Genomic DNA, 14450 nt, shown 5'->3' with positions numbered 1-14450 from the left:
AGGGAAGTCTGAGAAGCTAATTTGTTTTAATCATATGGAATTAACATGGTTGACAATCTTGCATCCTACTGTTGGTCCCATGATAACTTGAGATAAAATGCTATCATTTGAGAGAAACTGATCTCTTGGAAGTAGCCATGTCTTTTCCACTTTTTAACCTTAAACATCATAAATGATTTAAAAAACATTTTCTTGGTTCTGCACTAGCATGTTTTAGGTTTCAATCAAATAAGATTTTCAAAGCTCTTAATCTTCTAATATAAAATTCATAGTTTCTTGTTAGTATGTAAAATTTCTTACAATGTTTTGATTATCATTCCAGAAGCAACAGGCAGTATTAAAGCATTTGCCCTTCCATTACCTGATGGGATAATCTCTACCTCTGGTGGTGCTAAATGTAGAATGTGTAACAGGAAATGTAGAAAGCTTTGGTATGATGAATTTAATTATAGTAATATAGTCAGTCACTTTTTTGTTGTTCTTTAAAGGTCACGTAAAACTAACTGAATGTGTTACACCAATGAAGCAAATACTGATAACGAGTGCAGATTGCTGTTTCAGCTTTTTTGTAGTTCAATGAGATTCCAGAGATTGGCACTGAGACTACATACCAATTACAGTAATTATAATAATGGTAATAACAACTTCCATTTGGTGACTGCTCCCACAAGTCAGACATCTGGTTGTTCATGTATCATCTCTAATCAACTTACTGTCCTTCAGGGTAGATGTTGTTTTCATCTGCGAATTCCAGAAGTTCAGTAACTTCGCCAAAGTTACAGAATTATTAAAGGTTAATACCAAATTCAAATCTAGGTTACTATACTTAAAAAAAAGAGAGAGAGAGAGAGCTAATTTCATTTTCTGATGTCCATCATTATATAATCCTTACAGAAGGAGATGAACACATCTGAAGAAGCCTGGACATTTGAAGTAAAAAACTCACTTTTTCAAGGTATTTTTACCACTTATTAGACATGCTATGTCAGGGTAATGGCATACATAAAAATAATTTAAAAAGGACGAAGTAAATAAATTAAAGATGCGCTTAAGATATTTGTCTTTTCGGTACTCCTTAAAGTCACTATCCCTATAAAGCAATTTGTGGTAAGTACAGTTGGCATTTTGATATAATGAGAGGGCTATATTGAAAGCTCTTTAGACTCATTATACTAACTGGATGATTATGTTCCTCTGATTTGGTGGCATCAAATAAGCCACAATTTCTCATTGCTTGTTTCTTGTGAAGTTGTTTTCAGGTAATTCAAAAGACTGGGGACAAACCAAAATGTGTGTGCTTGGGCAGAAGATAGTAATAAATGGCAAGAATGTTTACAAATCCATCAAAACCATTTGGATAGGAATTTCAGCCCTATAGAAATGTTTGCAAGGCGAACTCTTTAAAACCGCTTGACCTTAGCACAAAATAAGGCCAAATAAAAGGCAGAGAGAGGAAGGAAGGAAGAGGGGAAGAGAGTATTGTTTGCAGGGAAAGCTCTGGGCACTGTGAAAACTTTTCACTTTTCTGAAGGAAATGCAGTGCAGCAGATGGTAAGAGTGGAAGTGAGATAAACATAGGAACTGGAAAAGTAAGCAATACATTCTAACAGGTTCTGTATCAAAGATCTGGAGAAGTACAAAGATTAGACAAGGAACTGTTCTGCAACTTGACAGTAGCTGTATCTTACCAAGTCTTACGCACATAGCAGAGATGCAAAGTGGAATTGCCCAGACAGTAGGCTGTGATTATATTTTTCTGACATATAGAGAAGGGAGGGTCTTTTTCAGGATTATTTTTAAAGGTAGAGATTTATCAAAGTGGAAATCTATAGCACCGATGTATAAAACACTTTGCCCCCCCACCGCCCGCCCTGGTCCCCTGCCCCATGTAACAATAGGATTTGATGTTTCTGTTCCAAGAGACACTGTTTTTTGGGTCTTAGATAACCTTTTCTTTTTCCTTTTTTTTTTTTTTCCCCCAATGCAAATTATGGTCCAGGCTAGTTAACTAACACTGAAAATCTGTGTTACTTGTTTCTAGTATTCAAAATGTGAGTGCCTATAAATGACCGCGTGTTTATAAAGGCAGAAAGGGGAGTATATCCAGAAGGTTCTTATTTCTTAAAGATACAGTCATCTAGTAAAGGAAGGAAAACACATGGACAGGTGACATGAGGGAATACATATATAAGGATTGGAGGAAATGTTAGGTTGTGCTGATTAAGGAAGCGGTATATTCCTTTTTCAAGCTTCCCTGTGGAAACACACATCATTCCAGTGTGGAAACTATACACCAACATGGAGCTGCCTCATTTAAGCCTGTGTCCCGTGCTCCTATATCCTGACTACTGAAGGGAATACCAGAATACAGTAACTTATAACCAGAAACAATTCTAAAGAAATGTAGAGTGATACTGAAAATAAAAAACGATAGGGAAAAGAAGCTAATATCCTAAGGAAAACTTAATTTAGGAAGGAATGATGTTGTCTTATAATACTGGCAGTTTGTGCTGGGAAATTTCTGAAGTGGCCCTAAAAAAATCAGATCATTAGTAAAAGGCATGGATTTTGAAAATGTATGGAAAACGCATACCTTATGTTCACACTTACCATCGCCAAAAGTATTTGATCTACTCATTTCACCCTTTTAATTTATTTATCAATTGTTTAATTAGTTCAGTGTTCTGAAGCTATGTCCCACTTGCACAGACTCCTCCAAGGCTCTGCACCTAATTTTCTAATTCTAACTTTGCATTCTTCTTTTATGGAGGGGCCTCCCAAACTGAATAAGCTTCAGGCCCCCAAAAGCCTGAATTGACCCCTGTTTAGTACCTTCAGTAAATATGGATGATCTCATAGGAGACAGCAATGATCAAGAATGTTGTTTGGCTTTAACCTCCTAATTTTTGGAAAACCTTGAATAATATTCCTAAAATGTCTTGGCATTTACAGTAGATATCTGAATCTCAGATCTGTTAATCATTCTAGGATAATTTGCCTCCAGCCTAAAGAGAGCATGCATACTCATGAAAGCACAGTGTTAAAAATTAAAGCAGAGAGAGGAAAACATTCTCCCACGTTTCTGGAAAATCTAGAGGATGCTGCTTGTGCTATCTCTGTTTTTCTTGTGTTATCAGTCACCAAGGACCTCTTGCTGGCCCTGAGGGAGGAGGTGCTGTGGGAAGACCTTGTGGTAAAAAGAATTTGAATGGGTCTCGTGAGAACATACTGGGACCATCCCCAGTAGTGAAAGCTGGATATGGATCTGGGCTTGGACAAGACTGATGTAACCTAGAATACATGTCTCCCCCCCTCCTCCCCAGGAAAACTTCCTTAGGATTAGATTCAGCTATAAGAACAGCTTCCCAGAAGCTGCCCCAGGACTGTCCCACTTGCATCCTATTGTCCAGAACTTAGTCTTAAGAGACGGGCCACCTCACAAAAAGGGAGGCTGGGAAGCATGGTCTGTATTATCACGTGGCCACCTGCCCACCTTTAAATTCTGTTACTATGTAGAGTTTTTAGCTTATGCAAAGGGCATCATTTTTACTTGTCTCTGCTTGATTATTGGGATAATGGATGACCCAAAGCATTGTGACTGGCAGTCAGTCCATATCCCATGCATACTTTACCCAATTCAATAACTATTTATTGGAACACCTGCTATATCAGATATTTTGAGACATACTGTGATTACCACGTGAGTAAATGGAGAGAAGGGTCTGGCTATTCTAGAATTATACTGAGGAGGCTGACATTAATAAAATAGTCACACAAGTGGTATAGGGTGATTTGAAAGAGTAAAGAAGCTCAAATGACCTAGAGATTATCATACTAAGTGAAGTTAGAGAATGAAAGACAAACATCACATGATGTCACTTAACATGTGAAATCCAATAAAAGTATACAAATGAACTTATTTGCAGAACAGAAACTCACAGATTTTGAAAAAAACTTATGGTTACCAAAGCGGACAAGTGGAGGGGGGAGAGGGTGGACTGGAGTTGGGATTGGCAATATGCTCATAGAGGTATATGGGATGACTGGCCAGCAAGGACCTGCTGTAGAGCACAGAGAATTCTATCCAGCATTCTGTGATAATCTAAGTGGGAAAAGCATCTGAGAGAGAATGGATGTATGTAAATGTGTGTATATGTATGACTGACTGGGTCGCTTTGTTGTAGAGCAGAAATTATCACAACATTGTAAATCAGCTGTATCTCAATAAAACTTTTTCTTTTTTTTGCTTTTTTGGGCCACACCTGCATATGGAAGTTCCCAGGCTAGGGGTTGAATTGGAGCTACAACTGCCAGCTGACACCACAGCCACAGCCAAGGCAATGCGGGATCCAAGCCACGTCTGCAACCTACATCACAGCTCATGACAAAGCCAGATCTTTAATCTACTGAGCAAGGCTGGGGATTGAACTCTCATCCTCATGGATCCTAGCTGGGTTGGTTAACAGCTGAGCCACCAAGGGAACTCCCTAAAACTTTTTAAAATGAGGGGAAAAAAAAGAGAATGTGACACTTGAGTTGCATTCTAATGCTGAGTAAACATTAATTAAGTAAAAAGAAGCCAGGGGCTCCAGGTAGAGGGAACAGTGTGTGACTGCTAGAGACTAGGGAGCAGGCTGAGAGGGCAGTGCGGACTGTGGTGGGAGTTGGCCCAGGAGGGAGGTGTATTGGCCAGAGAAATCAGGAAGGACAGTGATCATGGGGTGAAGGCCAGGAAGTAGTGAGAGGAAGCGTAAGAAACAAAGATAAATACTTTGAAAACTGAAGCATTACATGCAAATCTGAGCTTCCCATAAGCCATAGGAGAGAGAAAAAGGAAAGAGTAAGCTATATGTAATTCCAGTGGTCAAATAGTAGGAAAAAAACAAGGTTTATCAGAAGAAATAAATGTTATCCCCTATTTGTGAGCTCTAAGAGTCATTTATCATCATTAGGGTGTTTGAACTAGTGGTGGATAAAGGGCATTCTGATAGGGACCAAAGTCTTTGTTAGCTGCTGTCCCACAATATGCAGTCTCCATTGCCCTTAGCTTTTTAGATGTGTGTCTGGAATAAAGTCTATTTATGATGAGTACATTATTTTGTAGAGATGGAACACTATGGTAAAGAGTGACTGCTTAGGACTTAAATTCTTCAATGGATTATGAGATGGAGAAGCCTCTTTGAAATGAATCGTTAAAAAGGAAAGAGTAAATAATACTAAACAATGCAGTTATGAGGAAAGCAATATTCAAAGATCAATACTTTCTCAAATTGATTGGATCTTTCTGCGTGGACAAGGTTGGATTGTTGGGGAGACAGTTTGGGATGTTGTAAAATTTGGCTTTAGTTTTTGTTGCTGTTGATGATGGTGGTGGTGGTGGTGATTTCCCAAAGGGAAGGCTGGATTTGAAGCTTAAAGACTGAGGTGGGGAAACTGAAGGGCTAGTGGATAGCAGAGCAACAGATCTGTGAATAGGTCGATTTCAGTTTAGAGTATTCTCATTTATAGACCATCAGGCATTACTTTGTCTCTTCTTTGGAATAAGAAGTGCCTTCATTTTGTAGACTCCTCTTTGGAATGGATTATAGTAGTTGCAATGACTTTCTTATTTTTAGTTACAGTGAGGTTTTTGTTTTGTTTGTTTTTGAGTTTTGTGGGGAGCAGAGGAAGAGGAAATAAAGATTATTTAAATATAAACTTTGAAATACCTATTTTAGAAATATCTTTTTAAGTAAGATACCCCACATTTGCTTATATATTTGACTCATTGGGAAAAAACAAGGAGGAGTGGAAATTCTTAAATGATACACTGCTGAGAATTTGCCTTATTTTATCTCATGTGGAAATTTCTCTTATGCTCTAAATCTTAAATGAACTTATTAAACTTTGATATGATAAAAATACTTTTTTACCTAGAGGCTAATATTGACATCAGGGATAAGTGTTCAGGACTGTAGAAAGGATTTATAAATTACTGTTCTTTCTTCCTAAGTTATCCATACTTTGAATGTGACTTTTATCTGAAACAGTTACCATAAATGTTACTATTTTCATAGTTTTCCCTTCCTAGCTATAATAAAATACCACAAATTACAGTAGTCACCCCCTGAACATAGAGATTGAGTTTCTTTTCAAAATGACAGATTTAGCCCTGGACCACTCTCATCACATATTTCAGGATTGTTTCCCGATCCAGGGTCTGAAAATTTATCATAAAATAAATATAGATTCTGTTTTGATCTATTTAATTTTTCATATTCTGGGGTATGAAGACGGCCATTATATAAGTTACAAGGAAATCACATGCATTTAAAAAATATTTGTGCACTGAATATAACAATCCAGAACATGGCAAAATCCTCCATTTTCTTAGACATGCATAGTAAGTCAAGGGAGACTTGAGTTAGACATGATTATAGGGAGGCCCAGATAATGAGCCAGTTCTTTTCAAAGGGTTGAAATGTTTAGATTTCTAAGTATTAGCAAAAAGGGGGTACCAATTGCATGTTTTATTTTTTGTCTCTGGAGATATAACTGTGTATGTAATTTGGCAATGCAGAGTTAATTTAACATGACACCTTTGTTTGGATAACATATAACCAAACAATTGTTTTAAGCCAAACAATATAGTGAAGCTATTAGGCAAAGCAAACACAAACTGAATCTTAAACTTAAATGTCCTCGCCCTTCAATACGAGCTGCAGTTTTCTGTTTTTGACTGTTACAGTCCTTTAACCAAAGCTATCTTGTCTGATGATAAAACCATAAGTGTATGAAGCTCACACATTTTTCATCTCTTTTATGACCTTATCTTTCATGAGCGGCTTCTGTGAAGGTATCCTAACTATAGGAAGCACCTGGAAAACATATGTGATATCTATTCTCTGATAAGCAGTTGTGAACAAGAAAGTAGATCTGTCACTTCTGAACTGTTCATTGTTAAAAAATACTTTGATGATTTAGCTGATTGCAAAATGCATTATAGGGATGACTAACAGCTACAGTAACACTCGTAGTCAAGAAAGTTCAGTGGTTATATTGTACACGAATTTCTATAAGAGGTTAATATTGATAGGAACTACATGGATTAAAAGAGCAGGATTGAGAAAGGCTGCTTGCTTGCATGACTGCTTTCAAACACTGCTGCTATTTTGTGCTGAAAAAATGACTGTGTCAGAATGTGGCAAATCTTTAATTTCTACAGGAATGTCTAACTTTCAGTGAAAAGAGGTTTGTTTGTGTTTTTGAAATTATTTTTGCCTTGCAAGTAGAACCACTGCTTTTACCACCTTGCCAACAATACCTTAATATGGAATTTAAAGATTCTGTTTCATCTGTTCCAAAGACTATATTCTGGTGCATTTCCCCAAGTCATTTGTGCTTTGTATTATATTACTCAATAACTCTTCAATTTTTTCCTATAGGGCTTTCATTGATTCTGAAAACTAGACTAAGAAAAATGGAAGGGCCCACAAAATATGTATGATATCTTTTAGAAGAGCAACAAAAGAGTTTAATCTTGCAATGGAAAACCATTAACTCCATAGGCATAATTTTAGAAATATTACAGATTTTGTTACTGCTTGACATTTATTTCATTTCATCATTTTATGAATTGGTCTGTGGATATGTATAGTGGTTATCCCATTAAATGTGTTTGTGCTTTGCTAAAAATACACTGAAATTTCTATTTAAAAGTATGTGAATAAAGAATTTAGCAAGTAAATGAATGGATGTCAAATGCATTCCTAGCTCGCTCTCTAATTCTCTTCCTAGCATCTTTCTCTCTTCGTTTCCTCTTCATACCAACAAAGCTTTTGAAGCAATATCTGAACAAACTTGTCATTATTATCTTAGCTATTAATTATTCATGCCATTTTTCATAAGCTCCTCTAGAGTGCTGATTTCAAACATATAAGAATCAAAAATGGATAAAAGTTAAAAAAAATATATAAGAATGGTCAATTAAGTCATTTCCATTCAACTCAAGAGGAGGCTGTAGTTGGGTTAATATCAAAATAAAGTTCTATTTATAAATTTTCCATGAGAATAAATATATTGGTAGGAAAGAAGCATGTCTCTAAAGGGAAAAATATGTTTCTTAAAAGTAATTTAGAGATTTCATATTCGATTAAATTATTTTTAATCACTTCATTTTTCATTAGTAAAAAAGATTAAGAATGAATTAGGTAAAACATTACCATAAAAATGAGAGCTAGTTTCCTGAGATAAACTTAGATGATGAAGGGCCTAAAAGTTAAAGAATGTGACGTATTTTAGTTATTAAATAGAAGTACTGTGCTGAAAGCAATTAATTAATAAATGTAATGGTATTCCAATAGGTTATGTTAAAAAGAATGAAACCCAAATCTAATTTTCTAATGGACAATGAGCAGTGGTTATTGATTAAGCATCTGTATATAGTTTGATTTTACCAAGTTCCGAGTAAATTAGTATACCTAGAAAAATAATGAAGAAACAAGGCTTATAGAGGATGAGGAGAAAGCAGCCATCTGTTCGCATCCTGCTGTCATTGTGGTTTGACATCTGGTGGCCTTTGATTGTAGATCCTATTGGGTTTGGAGTACGGTCTTTGGAGTTGGACTGACGTGGGATCAATTCTTGGCGCTGCCACATATTAGCAGTGTGCCTGGGGTCTTCTCACATATTTGCCAATTGGTTTACTCTTCTGAAATACAGGGATAATAATGCATGGCAGAGTTGCTGATGTGATGTTCATGAAGCACTTAGCTAGTCCTGAGTGGTGCTCAAGAAATGGCAGCCATATTTATGTTTAACGTATAACCTGAACTTTGTGACAGGATCTCTACTTTATTCATCTTTATGAGTTCAGTATTTGGCACATAACAGGCATTGAGATGAACATAAATTTAATTTTTTTTTTTTTTTTTGTCTTTTGTCTTTCTAGAGCCGCACCCATGGCACATGGAGGTTCCCAGGCCAGGGGTCGAATTGCAGCTGTGGCTGCCATCCTACACCCCAGCCACAGCAACACAGGCTCCAAGTCATGTCTTCAACCTACATCACAGCTCAAGGCAACACCGGATCCTTAACTCACTGTGCAAGGCCAGGGATCGAACTCACATCCTCATGGATACTAGTTGGTTTTGTTAACCACTGAGCTACAACGGGAACTCCAACATAAATTTAATTTTGACCCATTTTGTCTTCCATACCCAAGTATATGATGTCATGTGATGTTCTTATGCTTCTTGGTCATCTTTCCCTTTTTTGTGTTCTTTATTTAAGAGAACAATTAAATAATCAGCCAAGGACTTTATTCTTCTCTGTCAGGATTTATTTATTTTATGAGATATATATTGCACATTAACCCAGTTTCATAAACAGTAAAAATAGTTGTAAAATGTAATTTCTCCAGAGCTGTTAATTGTGTACTATTTTTACAGTGCTTCTTTAACTGAATACTCTGCAGTATTTATTTTCAGTAGTTCTAATTATATGTGCTGCATAATGAAACAAATTAGAGAAAAATCATTCCATGAATCAGGATTATCAATACTGAGTATTGCTCCAGATGTTGGCACAAGTTGAAATCTAAGCTCTACAGTTCTGATTTGGCAGTTAAGTGACATTTAATGAAGGTATTTTATTATATGAAATTACTAGTTCAATCAAGCCCTTAATAGTTGAATTATGGTATTTTCATTTTGAGTGATTTACTAAATTTCTGAGTGCATCAAATGTCTGCTGAGATTTGTAGTCATCCTGCCATTTTCTTTTCTAATAGTTACTGGATGAGAATAATTGTGAGTAAATTTGATCTATGCTGAATGAAGGAAAGGATTCCATTCAGTTAACCATCAGACAGTAGGAGTATTTCCTGAACTACTTCCCATTAGCATCTTAAAACTTTGGATTCTATTCTTGCATCACTGAAACGTCGTAAGTTTCACCAACTTCAAGCTGCCATTTTCCTGCACAAAAACTTAATTACTATAACCTTTTTATTTGGGGAGATGGTTCTTATTTTTAATCTGAGAATAGTTTTTAACCATGGAGCCTCAGGACAGTAAACTTACAGTTTCATCTAAGATCAGACCTCCAAAATTTCAGATACTTTATTGGCCCCTTCCAGGAAGCTTCCATGACAGCTCGTCTTCATTAAGTGTCCTGTCTATGTGTTCTGTTACATCATAAACTGCTCCCATGAAAGCATTCATCTGCAGACTCTTGGTTTGTCACTGTGCTAATCTATAAATTTTATGAGGGAAGGAACCCTCTTTGTTTTGTATTCTTAGTGCTTAAGGACTCAAACATTGTATTTTAATCAGTTAATAAAATATATCACTTCAGTTCAATAATGACAGACATTTGTAAACCTAACTTCTTTTAACTTCTGTGTTATTATTGTGATTACTCTGTAATATATTCTTCCAAACATACCCATTTCTCACTTTATGTCTTAATACTTTCCCTCCAAATATGTAATTTGCTTCATAAAATATTTTAGAGTAGACTTAACTTCAGTCTCACAGAAATTGGAGGGAAGAATGTTTGAGACACAAGTTAGAGTGTTGCTATGAATTGAATAAGGGAGAACTCAAAGACCAAAGGTCTAACAAGGTATGTTCCTAGAAACTCAATAAGTATATGTTCATTACTGTATTTGTGTCACATGATCATATCAGTCCCCGCTGAAGTACCTCTAATGTTTCACACTGTCCTCAGTATGAAGGTTGAACTCTAAAAAAAAATTATCAGGATCTCCATGGTCAATGTCATTTTATGCTTTTGATCTCTGAATTTCTCTATCTTAGGTGATCTTATTTAGAATTATTCATGAACTACCCTGATTGTTTTTTATCAGTGGTTACCTCTTATGTATATTGCCTATCTCCTTAACTAGATTATATGGTTCTTAAGAGAAAGTATTTCTTTTCTTTCTCATAATTTCATTATACCTTCAAAATAATGCCTCATAAGGGTTAGTTATTAATTGAGTTGCATGGTGAGTGTTTCCAACAGTTAAAATGTAATAGTAAAATTCAGGAAGATTTATTTCTTTGTGTGAACACAGAATGATACAATTAATATCTGAACATGAAGCTTAACTTCTCCAAGTATTCTGGCCAGATTTTTACTCTTTGTTCCTGCGCCCTTGAATATGTGATTTGTAATAGCATAGCCTCATGCTTGCTTGTTTATGCATTACTCTGTGATTAATATTCAGCTATTTCAGGTGTTCATGATTCTCTCTTCAACTGGTGGGGTGGGGAGGGGGTAGGGAGGCAAGAAAAAAATGTTTTGGAAAAATGCTAAACTGACAGGAGACTCAAATCTAACTCTTAACCTTGTGCAAACTGCTGATTCTGATGGTCTTTATGATGCCTCTCCATGTTCCTCTATAACCCAGCTGTTCTGCTTTTGGGGAAGGGAGACCTACCTAAGCCTGCTTCTGTCTGTCACCCCTGGGATGACTGGGAAGCACTTACTGCTGAAGCATAGGAAGGCTTGGGGGAGATGCCTTACGTAGAAATCAATATTGTAGCTATAAGGCTGTAGATAAGTTACTAACCCTACCTGTACATCAATTTCCTGATCAGTAAATCTGTCTAATTTGGGTGAGATGATCTCCAGAGTCCTCTCTGGTGCTCACATTCCTATGTTTCAGTATTTATAAGACACAAGAAGAGTGCCTGACAGGAGTGGATGCTGTTTAAAAGTTATAGGTTGCGTGCTCTTTACTCTTAACTGTTTAGAAGAGCGTTTTCTTCATAAACTCCCCTGCATTCGTGTGCCCAGAGTTAAACCTCCATTCAGTCTGGAAATGTCAGCAAAAGTCACTCACCTAAGTGGGAGGTTCTAGTGTGGATTCTGGTCCCTGTGACAAGTAAAGCATTAGTAAAGCCAACGTATATTTCCCTAGATTGGGTCAGGCACCCCTGGTAGCAGTCAAGAAGATTGGATTGTACACAGATACATAAATAACTTTGCATCTGTTGGTGAGAAAGTGTTTAAGTTTCTTACATTTGTATATCAATGGGAAGGTTTCAATTTCATATTACTATGATTTAAATACCTTACTACTTGCTGCTTTATCTTTCTACTGTAAGGAAATGACATCAGAGACTCAGAGTCTAAATGGACACAGTAGCTTAGACTTCATAGTGCTACCTTTATTTTTGTTGAATCTGTTTTTTTTTGTTTGTTTGTTTTTTGTTTTTTGGGCCCCACCCAGGGCACCCAAGTCATGTGGACGTTCTTGGGCCAGGGATCGAACCCATGCCGCAGTTGCAACCTGTACCGCAGCTGAGGCAATACTGGATCCTTAACCCACCACACCGCAAGGGAGCTTCCTGTTGAATCTGTTTTTATGATTACCTCCTATTTTTGACATCTGTTGCCAATTTTCATTTATAACAGTGATGAGAATTTTTTTTTCTAAAATACATTTACATAAGTTATGAAAAGTGAGTTCATTGACAGAAAATGTTACACAACCTATTGCAGAAGCCCTGGCTGAACAAAAATCATGGAAGTAGTATGAGATACTTGGGAAGAAATGGAGTCCACAGTAAGGGTGCCAGGAGGAGACTGATGATATTGTCAGTGGGTTTCACCAAAGGGGGTTTGGTAAAGGAGTTTACAAGGTGTGGGCAGGGGTAAGGACACTGAGAAGGGATGGTAAGCCCTCAGGGGCTCACAGCAGTGGGAAGCTGTTAGTACTCCTGGCCTGAAGGGTCATGGGAGGGAATGGTCACGTGGGAACACGGCAGACCACCTCATGGGAGCTCTAACTGTACCACACAGCCATCGCCTGCAACTGGAGGCCATCATAAAGGACAGGCTTGGGAGATAAGTACCTCATCTCTCTCCTCCTGCCCTTCAGTCTTCTGATCTGCTCTCAGTGCATCCCATTGCTTGGATCAAAGCAGTAGTTAGAGACCAGGGGAGCCCCAGCAACAGAGTCCATAGAAGTCAGCCTCCATGGCTCACAAAGCAGGAAGGAAAGAGAGAGGAGAGTTGATTGGGGCCAGCAGGGAAGGACAAAAGGAGAATAACTAGGTCATGGAAAGCATCAAGCTTCTCCACCAAAGCTTACATTTTTATGATTAATTATGCCAAGATGTTAACTACATGGTGTTCACTCAGTACTCACATTTAAGCAGGGATGGTATTCGAAATATTTAGCAACAGGTACAGCCTGATCTCTGACCATTCAGAGTAGATGCCATAAACCTCCTGCTGACTAGGCTGTAATCCTCTCCTTTCTGGGCAAGTGGAGACAGGAGGGGGCCCTCTAGGTGGAGCAGCATAGGCAAAGTTGCACTGAGGGTCACTTGGTTAGTTCAGGGCTTCCTGTATTTCAAAATATGAAAAAGCCATGGCGCCTACTGATGTGTGCAGGCTGAGAATAGCCCCATTGGTGTCTGAGACGTGAGATCAGATCCCTTCTCCTGATCCCATAATATAGTTGGGTAATGTGTCTGATAATTGAGTGATGCATCTGTGTCCTAGGTGACCTACAAAAACAGAGCACAGAAAATTCAAACTCTTATCTTCCTACTGAGCCTTCATACCTTCCTTACGGTTTTTGGATTTTGTCTTTCACTCCCATTCTTTAATGAGTTTTATACTACTTTAAAAAAGGTTCTGTATTTTCCCATATACATCCTACTATACCTACAATTCCTTAGACATGGTAGATGCTCAATAAACATTTCTGGAGAGAATTTCATTGTTGTTCATTCTGATCATCCGGAAAGTAAGAGGTAACTCAGTTTTCAGAGAGCCTTCAATTCCAGACACAGGGTTTGGTGGTGTCAGGTATGTGTTTTATTCTTTATTACCCACGGATGCCAATGCTCCTCTGTTAAGGAAATTAAGTTTTCAACAGAGCTGTCACTGAGTTTCTAGGTTATCTCTTGTTACCTTTATTCTCCTTTTTAAAGTGATTAATTCTGTGAAGTTATATATAGAAATGAATATAAAATGTATAGAGTTTGAAGTTCAAAACTCATATTAACATCACAGTAATGTCCTTTGTAGTAAAAATCATCTCCTGAAAATTTTGTATTTTCTAGGTTGCTTTGGAAGATTTTAAAAATTCAATGTATTTTTCATATAATAATATAAAATTTTAAGTACTGTCAGAAATTTGGCACCTATATGGAAAATAGTTACTGAGTACTTTAGAAGGCAAACAATTTAATTTAAAAATGTTAGCATTATTGTATTCAAGGTTTAGTTGCCCTGTATTCACTATACATTCTTTTTATTTCTGTCATTACATTTTTTTTGTTATTCAGTTTCCTGATAATACTTAGCATTTGTAAGTAGGAATTATCTAATATTTTTGTGTGCATTATATTAAAGTTGATTACTTTCCCTTAAAGAAGCACATACTTGGAGTTCTCTTGTGTGGCACAGCACATTAAGGATCTGGTACTGTCACTGCAGCAGCTTGG

The 14450-nt window shown here is 37.0% G+C and overlaps 1 protein-coding gene across 1 annotated transcript in view; it reads left to right on the top strand.

Moving 5' to 3' along the window:
* The window catches only part of ZFPM2 (zinc finger protein, FOG family member 2), a gene marked incomplete at its 5' end in the record, with an annotated part of 382811 nt that overhangs the window by 8641 nt on the left and 359720 nt on the right, over positions 1-14450 (top strand).

Source organism: Sus scrofa, chromosome 4, assembly GCF_054392235.1.
Source record: "Sus scrofa isolate SSC_HxYL_T2T_F1_AM1 chromosome 4, Sscrofa_HxYL_maternal_Yorkshire_Landrace_v2.0, whole genome shotgun sequence".
Lineage (NCBI taxonomy): Eukaryota > Metazoa > Chordata > Mammalia > Artiodactyla > Suidae > Sus > Sus scrofa.
The sequence above is the reverse complement of the archived record's forward strand: the minus strand, read 5'-3'. Positions and strand labels throughout refer to the sequence as shown.